Below are 8,777 nucleotides of genomic sequence, written 5' to 3'. Positions count from 1 at the left end.
TTTTCCTTGAGAGTCGGTGTGGAAATATTTTTAAGCCATTAACAGCTCCGGTATTGGTCTCCAAAAACAAAACAAAACGCCACCAGTGATTATATACTGGTAGGGTGGCAAACTTCTGCACTGAACAGAATGCCAGCGCCTCAACTTTCAAAGAGAAGACTTCTGTATTGTTTCAATGTCTGGATCTCTGAAAATTCCAGTAACAGCAGTGGTGCCCAGAAAAGACACCACCAGAATCCTTCAAGAAAGCCCTGCACGGCTTGTACCCGTCTAAGCTGAATACAGTCCCTGCCCCAGCTACAAACAAAAGCTGACATCAACTTCCTGTTTTGCTGCCCGTCTGAGTTTCAGGCCAGCATTAGCCTCCAGTATCCTTGGGCAACTGCCATGGCTCAAGTACCTACTGGGGGCTCCATTGGAACTGATGCCTGCATTGGGGTATTCCTTGGTGGAGTGTCCAGGGCAGATGTTTACCAGCTCCATCTGGTACACAGGCTGAGACCCTATCTGCCAGCGGTCTGTCTCGCCAGAGTGGTGCATGCTCTAGTTACCTCCTGCTTGGACTACTGCAATGCGCTCTATGTGGGGCTACCTTTGAAGGTGACCCGGAAACTACAACTAATCCAGAATGCGGCAGTTAAGACTGCTGACTGGGAATGGATGCCGAGACCACATAACACCGGTCTTGAAAGACCTTCACTGGCTCCCAGTACGTTTCCGAGCACAATTCAAAGTGTTGGTGCTGACCTTTAAAGCCCTAAACGGCCTCGGTCCAGTATATCTGAAGAAGCGTCTGCACCCCCATCGTTCTACCTGGACACTGAGGTCCATTGCCGAGGGCTTTCTGGCGGTTCTCTCACTGCGAGAAGCCAAGTTACAGGGAACCAGGCAGAGGGCCTTCTCGGTAGTGGCACCCGCCCTGTGCAACACCCTCCCACCAGATGTCAGAGAACAACTACTACCAGACTTTTAGAAGACATCTGAAGGCAGCCCTGTTTAGGGAAGCTTTTAATGTTTAACAGACCACTGTATTTTAATATTTTGTTGGAAGCCACCCAGAGTGGCTGGGGAAACCCAGCCAGATGGGCGGGGTATAAATAATTATTATATAAATAACATTACTTCAGGGCACCAAACAGAGTCTCACTACTGGTGGTGGGCCCACTGAAGGGCCCTGAGATGCAAAGGGGAGCTCTCAGATGGCACCATGTTGAAGGTCACAACAAGGTTCTAATCAGCCCTCTCATGTCACCAGGTAGCCCCAAAGACCTGGATGTTTTTGGTGGATTAGAAGGTGCAGAGACGTCATCTGGGGTTTTATCCCATAATTACAAATTAACCTGGTAATTTTTAGTGATCTTAATAGTGCAGGATAGTAACTTCTTGACTTTTCAGCATTTCCTTGCTTAAAATGTGGGTCTTTCTGGCAACTCTGCACTCTTAAAACACAGAATCTAAATCATTCATTTTTATGTTCCTGGCAATATAACAGTGGCAGCCTGAATCCTGGAGTGCAGACTAAAAGCCAGTGGAGCTTGTTGGCTCTCAACACTTGCATGGCTTTGGCTGGCAAAACAAAACCACTATTATATTTTACCCTCCACCTTCAAGATTTAATAACACTCTCCTCATTATGTTTTAAGATTATCACGCTGTAATTTGTCTTCATAACACTTTCTCCCCCCCCCCCCATTGTAAGACCACTAAAACCTGCAGCTGGAAGCTTCTTAATCTATCCCAGCAGCATTCTTCTTTCACTAGCTGCTCACCCATTTTTATTTCTTGTCCTAAGAAAGGTACAGTGGTACCTCGGGTTACATACACTGCAGGTTACAGACTCCGCTAACCCCTCTGCATTATGCCTTAAAACACTAAGCATGAAGGTACAGTAACACAATACTGCAAAACATTCATAGCTGCCTTGTAGATCCATTTAGAACAAGCCTGTGAGGTAGGTTAAGCTGAGAAATGGTGACTGGACCAAGTTCAGCCGGTGAGCTTCATGGCTGAGTTGGGATTTGGACCCTGGTTTCCCAGATCGTAATCCAACATTAACCATTGATCCACAAGCCTAGGAAGAGGAACAGACCAAAAACCCAGCTACTAGACTCTAGTAGGAGCTAGAGCATCCTGATCTCTCAGCAGCCAACCTATGGGAAGCTTGCAAACAAGATAGCCCACTTCCAGGCAACTGGGAGACAAGGGCACACCCACCTCCAACACGGAAGACTAGAAATACTATATAGCCATTGATAAATTCCACCAATTTTATATATAACATTCAGCTTCACTGAATGGCCCCACGTTTTACTATTATGTAATAGCAAGAAAAAAGACAATATATATAACAAAGACACCAGTACCAATTAAGTTTGTTATTGGTATGAGCTTTTGTGTATGCACACTTCTTCAGATACCTTCAGATACTTCTTCAAGTATCTGAAGAAGTGTGCATGCACATGAAAGCTCATACCAATAACAAACTTAGTTGGTCTCTAAGGTGCTACTTGGAGCAGGAACCGGCAAGCCACTCCAGTATCCCTGCCAAGAAAACTCCATGGACAAAGACAACAGGCATATGAGTGCCTGGCGTGCTCTGGTCCATGGGGTCACGAAGAGTCGGACATGACTAAACAACTAAACAACAACAAAATGCTACTGGAAGGATTTTTTATATTTTGTTTTGACTATGGCAGACCAACACGGCTACCTACCTGTACCAAAAAAGAGAAGAGAGCAAACCTGAAACCCCGAGAAGCAGCAGCACGTACCTAAAGCAAATGCTGTATACAAACAACGTGTAAGAGCCAATCTGATTATAATATATAAGCAACACAAGGTAGCTATTTCAGGAGTGGAATTTGCTGTGGAGATGAAAGTTCAAATCCCAGCTCTGCCATGAAGCATACTCTCTCTGCTAACCTCTCTCACAGGATTGTTGAAAAAAAAAACCAGGATAATGCCCCCCCGCCCAAGCCCCTCCGTGTACATCAGCCTAGGTTGTTTGGAGCAAGAAGAGATACGAATGCGATAAGGAATCTGATACCAGAACAAGAGCCAAAGGGAAATGAAATCGATAGACAACATGAAACACCAGTACAAGACAAACCCTTGTATATTTTGCTGATGTGCCTGTAGGAGACTTGTTTGAATTGTGTAACTCAACTGTGCAGCCACTTCAGAAAGAGACCCTGTCCTCCAAAAGATCATAATTTTATAACCTCTATCATGTTCTCCTTCCTTTTTTCTCTATAAAGGTAAAGGGACCCCTGACCATTAGGTTCAGTTGTGGCCGACTCTGGGGTTGCGGCACTCATCTCGCTTTATTGGCCGAGGGAGCCGGCGTACAGCTTCCGGGTCATGTGGCCAGCATGACAAAGCCGCTTCTGGCGAACCAGAGCAGCACACGGAAACGCCGTTTACCTTCCCACCGGAGCGGTACCTATTTATCTACTTGCACTTTGATGTGCTTTTGAACTGCTTAGGTTGGCAGGAGCAGGGACCGAGCAACGGGAGCTCACCCCGTCGCGGGGATTCAAACCGCCGACCTTCTGATCAGCAAGTCCTAGGCTCTGTGGTTTAACCCACAGCGCCACCCGCGTCCCCTTCCCCCCCTCTATACAAAGACTCAAATGTTTTAACATAGGGCAGTTGCTCCAGGCCCTTGATTATTCTCATTATGGAGCAAACAAATGGTTACAACACCCACCCTTGGCTCTTACTGCATAGTTTCCTACTTAGAGCATTAATGTTCAGGGCCATTAGATTAACACCAGGGGAGAAGTATATAGCCAGCCACTGAGTGGGACACATTAAAAAAACTGCTGCCCCGCAAGCTAGCCCTAAGGCTTGCCTGCTTTTTCCATCCATAATCCATACTACATGTAATTTATTACCACTAACCGCCCTCAGGCCGTATGTGAATACTACTGCCTTTAAAAAGGCTGTCCTTCTGCAACAATTAAAAAGCATAAAGTTAACGTAGTGTTCCACACCAAAAGATTTCCCAATAGTCTCATTTGTACCAAATGTTGGATACAGGTTGAAAGCGGAGCTATACAACAACTGTTCTTAATCTGCTTTTTCTGGCAAAGGGAGATCAGTATGTTGGACCCTTTTAGTGTGAAAGTCTCTCTCAGAACAAGAGCACTGCAGCTGCATCTATATAATGCAAAATTAACATTCAAAACTCCGCTTCAAAGCACTGTGAAATCAGCCCTGCACATAAGCCAAAGAAGAAGAAAACCTCAACATTTAAGTACCTTTTATGAGTTCAAACGAAAGTCCTGCAACATGCATATGCTATACAGATGTAGCAGAGGCAGCTGGAGCAAAATTAATACAGGATTATGATTTGCAGAAACACTGACATGGATACATCCATTTAAAAAGTTAATTGATTGCTTAAAGCTGATTGTGCATTTGGCAAAGTCTAGAATAGGCTGTTACTATACAATACAGGACCTTAGAATCTCTCTTGTTCCTGGTGACATTGATATTTATTATAGTCAGAACTGGAGAAATTTTTTAATCTCCTAACCCTTCAGCACCAGGCTGAATATTTCAGATTTCTAAGAACACCAATACTTCTTTTTCCAGTCCTGCGTACATCTGTTTTGACTTACCAAATATTAGCACCAAATGCCAAAGAGGCCTTTGCCACCTTAGAGCCCTTCCAGCATTCCAAACTACCGTATTTTTCGCTCTATAAGATGCACCAGACCACAAGACACACCTAGTTTTTGAAGGAGGAAAACAAGAAAAAAAATATTCTGAATCTCAGAAGCCAGAACAGCAAGAGGGATCGCTGCGCGGTGAAAGCAGCAATCCCTCTTGCTGTTCTGGCTTCTGGGATAGCTGCGCAGCCTGCATTCGCTCCATAACACACACACACATTTCCCCTTACTTTTTAGGAGGGAAAAATTGAGTCTTATAGAGCAAAAAACACGGTACTTCATGCATTGAGAGCACCAAGCCTCCAGAAGCTCATGCCCTAATAAATCCATTAGTCTCTAAAGGTGCCAGAGGACTCTTTAATTAAGGCTGAGATAATGGACAGCCTACAGCAAGTTCTCAAGTTGGGTGAAGCCAGGATTTTCAAACCAGCCTCCCACATTACAAGTCCCTGATGAATCAGAGCAAATTTCCATAAGCTATGCTGCTGGTCTCCTTTGAGGAGGACAGGAAATTACGGCCCTTTCCCTCCCTCTACTGGGGAAAAATGCACAGTGCAGCTTCCTAGACATGAATTGTTCAAATGGTCTGAGATGAACAGGGGATACCAGCCCTACAGCTCCCATCAGGCCCAGGCAGCATGCTCACTGGTCATGAAATAATGAGAGCTGGAGTGCAGTAATGGGAAGACCACAGGTTCCCCATCTCTGGTCAAAATGATTATATAATGCAGACATGCCACTGTCATTTATTACTCTACAGGAAACAGAGAGGCGCAGGGTGTCTCCTCCCCTTGAAATCTTTCTCTTCCCGCTGTTCATTACAAGAACTCCATCAAGTGTTTTTCTTCTAGAAAAATAGGTGCCAGTACTCACCATGAGCGCAGGTGGCACTGTGGGTTAAACCACAGAGCCTAGGACTTGCCGATCATAAGGTCGGTGGTTCGAATCCGCGCGACGGGGTGAGCTCCCGTTGCTCGGTCCCTGCTCCTGCCAACCTAGCAGTTCGAAAGCACGTCAAAGTGCAAGTAGATAAATAGGTACCGGCGATTCCGTGCGCTGCTCTGGTTCACCAGAAGCGGCTTAGTCATGCTGGCCACATGACCCGGAAGCTGTACGCCGGCTCCTTGGCCAATAAAGCAAGATGAGCGCCACAACCCCAGAATCGGCCACGACTAGACCTAATGGTCAGGGGTCCCTTTACCTTTACCTACCATGAAGCTGTTACAGTAAGTGCCACAATTTTTAACAACAAAAAAGAGGTGCTGCTCCACATACCATTGAGTACTCCCTGAAAAAAAAAGCACTGTCCATAACTAAGAAATCATGCCCAAGTTATCCGTTTTCTCCTCCCTCCCGATCACTTTCTCTTCTATGTCATGTCTTTTGGATTATGTAAAGGCAGGGATCGTCGTCATCAACACTTCTAACCCACTCTGGGAGTCATAACTGCTCCTGCACAGCAAGCTATAAGTTTGTGACTTAGTGACACGAGATGCAGCAGGCAGAAGGAACAAACGCATAGCAGAAACATGTTGCATTTAGAAAAGTATTTGGCGCTAGGAATTATGATTACAACCTCTTCTCTGCTTCATGTTTCTAGAGATTTCTATGATGATCTGTTGCACGGTGCTGCCAGAGCTATCCGTGGACTGCACAGCAAGACACCAAGCAGGTTACAAAATATGCATCTAAACAAAGGACTCTGACCACAGGTAGTCCTATCAGCAGAACTCTGTCAAAAAATAAAATTTTATATCATAAGGTAGATGGTTCATCAACACTAACCCTCAGAAGAGCAATAGTTTCTAATAATTTAATGTTCAGTTTATTCAGATACCTTCTGTATCTCTTAAGTGTCAGTGATAAGGCTTCCAGGGGACCTAAGATACACCCGCTATCTGCCTTTCAGCACTGAAATTCCACCCAAATGAGAAATAAATGCACAAGCCAACAAATAAATGTATTTTATTACAATATTGCCAATTTCCACACAACATACCACACCACTTCATTCTGCATTTTGTCCACTGGATACCACAGACTAATACAAACCAGGTTTTAGAAGTGGCAGTGCAATAGTAAAGTGATAGAACTACATACAGAGAATCATTAAATAACTGTTTCTCCAAGAAACACTGTGTTGTTATGCCCATATTGTGCCTCAAAGCCAATCCCACCCACCATAAAATGTTTAGGCATAAAGCTTTAGCCATATACATTTCCCCCAAATTTTCCCTTGTGAGATGGGAAGTTACAATTTTGTATGTAGCTGTGTTGAGGCAGCTCCCAAATCGCATACTCATCAAAATGCCCAATTTCCTTTATGATAAAAGGATGCGGCACTGTTTCTTGCCTCGTGAGCTTTTGCCACAACAGAGGAAAGCTGCCCCAAGATGCTTGCTCTTAAAATACAGCTATACGCTGTCTCACATGCAGAGCTCCATAGGTTGAGTGCTAAGTAACCAGAACAAAAGAAATTCAGTGCAGTTCTGACAAAGAATTGGGGGGGGGGGAATAAAAACTAGACCCACTACATCAAATCAGGTAAATTAAATTTTAAAAGGAAAAGACTGCAAATTAAGGAAGCCTTCAACTAATGTACACACAAGTCTAATTTCATCTTTCCTTCAGGCTGCCCAATAGAAATATTTAGCATGATTTAACAACTGTACTCTCCTCTAAGTTAACAATAGAACAAGACACACTTAAACCAAACCAATGGCTTGATCCATTCCAAAACACTAGCTCTCCCACCAGGAAGGGGAAGGGGGTATGGAAATGAACCAGCATGGCTTAAGACTACAAACTTTTCCTTATGTACTGCTTCTTCTTCAAGGAGCTCACACAGTGAGATGCTGGGTGCCAACCTATTTCCACAACTTCATACAATATTAAACCTTTTCACTTGGATCTCTGCAGATATTCACCCAGGGACAAAGTCGCCATCTGACAGGGATTCCACAAAGGTTCCTCCATCCTGCGGTGGCACTGCAGTACCGGGCCCCAAGTGAGATAACTTCTTTGGGAAATGACTTGCAATGATTGTTTTGAATATAAAGTGAGCATACATGCACACGCGACACATACGTAAGAAAAAACAAAACTAAAAAGCCTATCCCTTTCGTTACCATTAAGGCAAATTAATTTTCTGGCTTTGCAAACTAACCAGAAAAGTCCATTTAAGGTGAGCAGCACAAGATGACCAGCTTCTGAATGATTTGCTGAACGATTGTCCCAAAAGTCACATGAGAAATCTGAAAATGGAATGGTCCAGGATTCAGATGCAAGGTTGGAAACTGAAGTAAAAGCCAGTAACCTCAAGGAAAACAGAGAAGTAGTTCTAGCTCAGTAGTTTCCAACCAGTGTGCAGTGGTACCCTGGGGTGCCTTGAATGATGGTCAGCGGTGCCATGGGCAAAAGTGGCCTCTGTCTCTCTTTCCTTCCCTCTGATGCCCTCTCACATCTCTGCCTTCCAAAGGTTTGTGTGGCTGTTTGTTGCAGCAGCCCTGGCTACAAGCTCCCCAGGCAAATGGAGCCTCTGGGGCTGGCCACGGGGTGCTGGTTGCCAGGAGCTGAGGTGGCCTTGGAGTAAGCAAGCAAGTGGGCAAGAGAGCTCAGCTAGCCAGCCCGCCAGCCCTTGCTGTTGCAAATAGGCAAACAAGTTGGAAGCCTGGCAGGCAGCCAGGCGCTGCGCTGACCTTTCTTGTGCTTACTGTGTGCAAGGCCTACCTGGGAGCTGAGTGCCCAGTGCTGAAGGTGAGTCTTTTCCACCATGCAGGCCCAGCAGCACCCACAGCTGTCATTGCTGCCTCCCAAAGTAAGCTGCTGGTCTCACGTTCACCTTTGGCCAGTTTCCATTGGGCCACTAAGCCTGGGGGGCAGTGTGAGGAGGCACCTCTCTTTGGGGCAGGGGGAAAGCTCAGAGACTAGGGGCAGCGGTAGCAGCTTCCCAGAGGACTCCCAAGGAGAGGAGGCTGAGGGAACACGCCACAAGGGAGGGCATTTGAAAAAAGGGCGAGAGGCTGCCAGCTCTGTAGGCAAGAGCTGACATAACTGGGCTCCTGAGCCCCACAGGGGTGCCACAGAAAGAATGTAGTTGGC

Source organism: Podarcis erhardii (genome assembly GCF_964252035.2).
Source record: "Podarcis erhardii genome assembly, chromosome: 9".
Lineage (NCBI taxonomy): Eukaryota > Metazoa > Chordata > Lepidosauria > Squamata > Lacertidae > Podarcis > Podarcis erhardii.
This window is presented reverse-complemented; position numbering follows the sequence as displayed.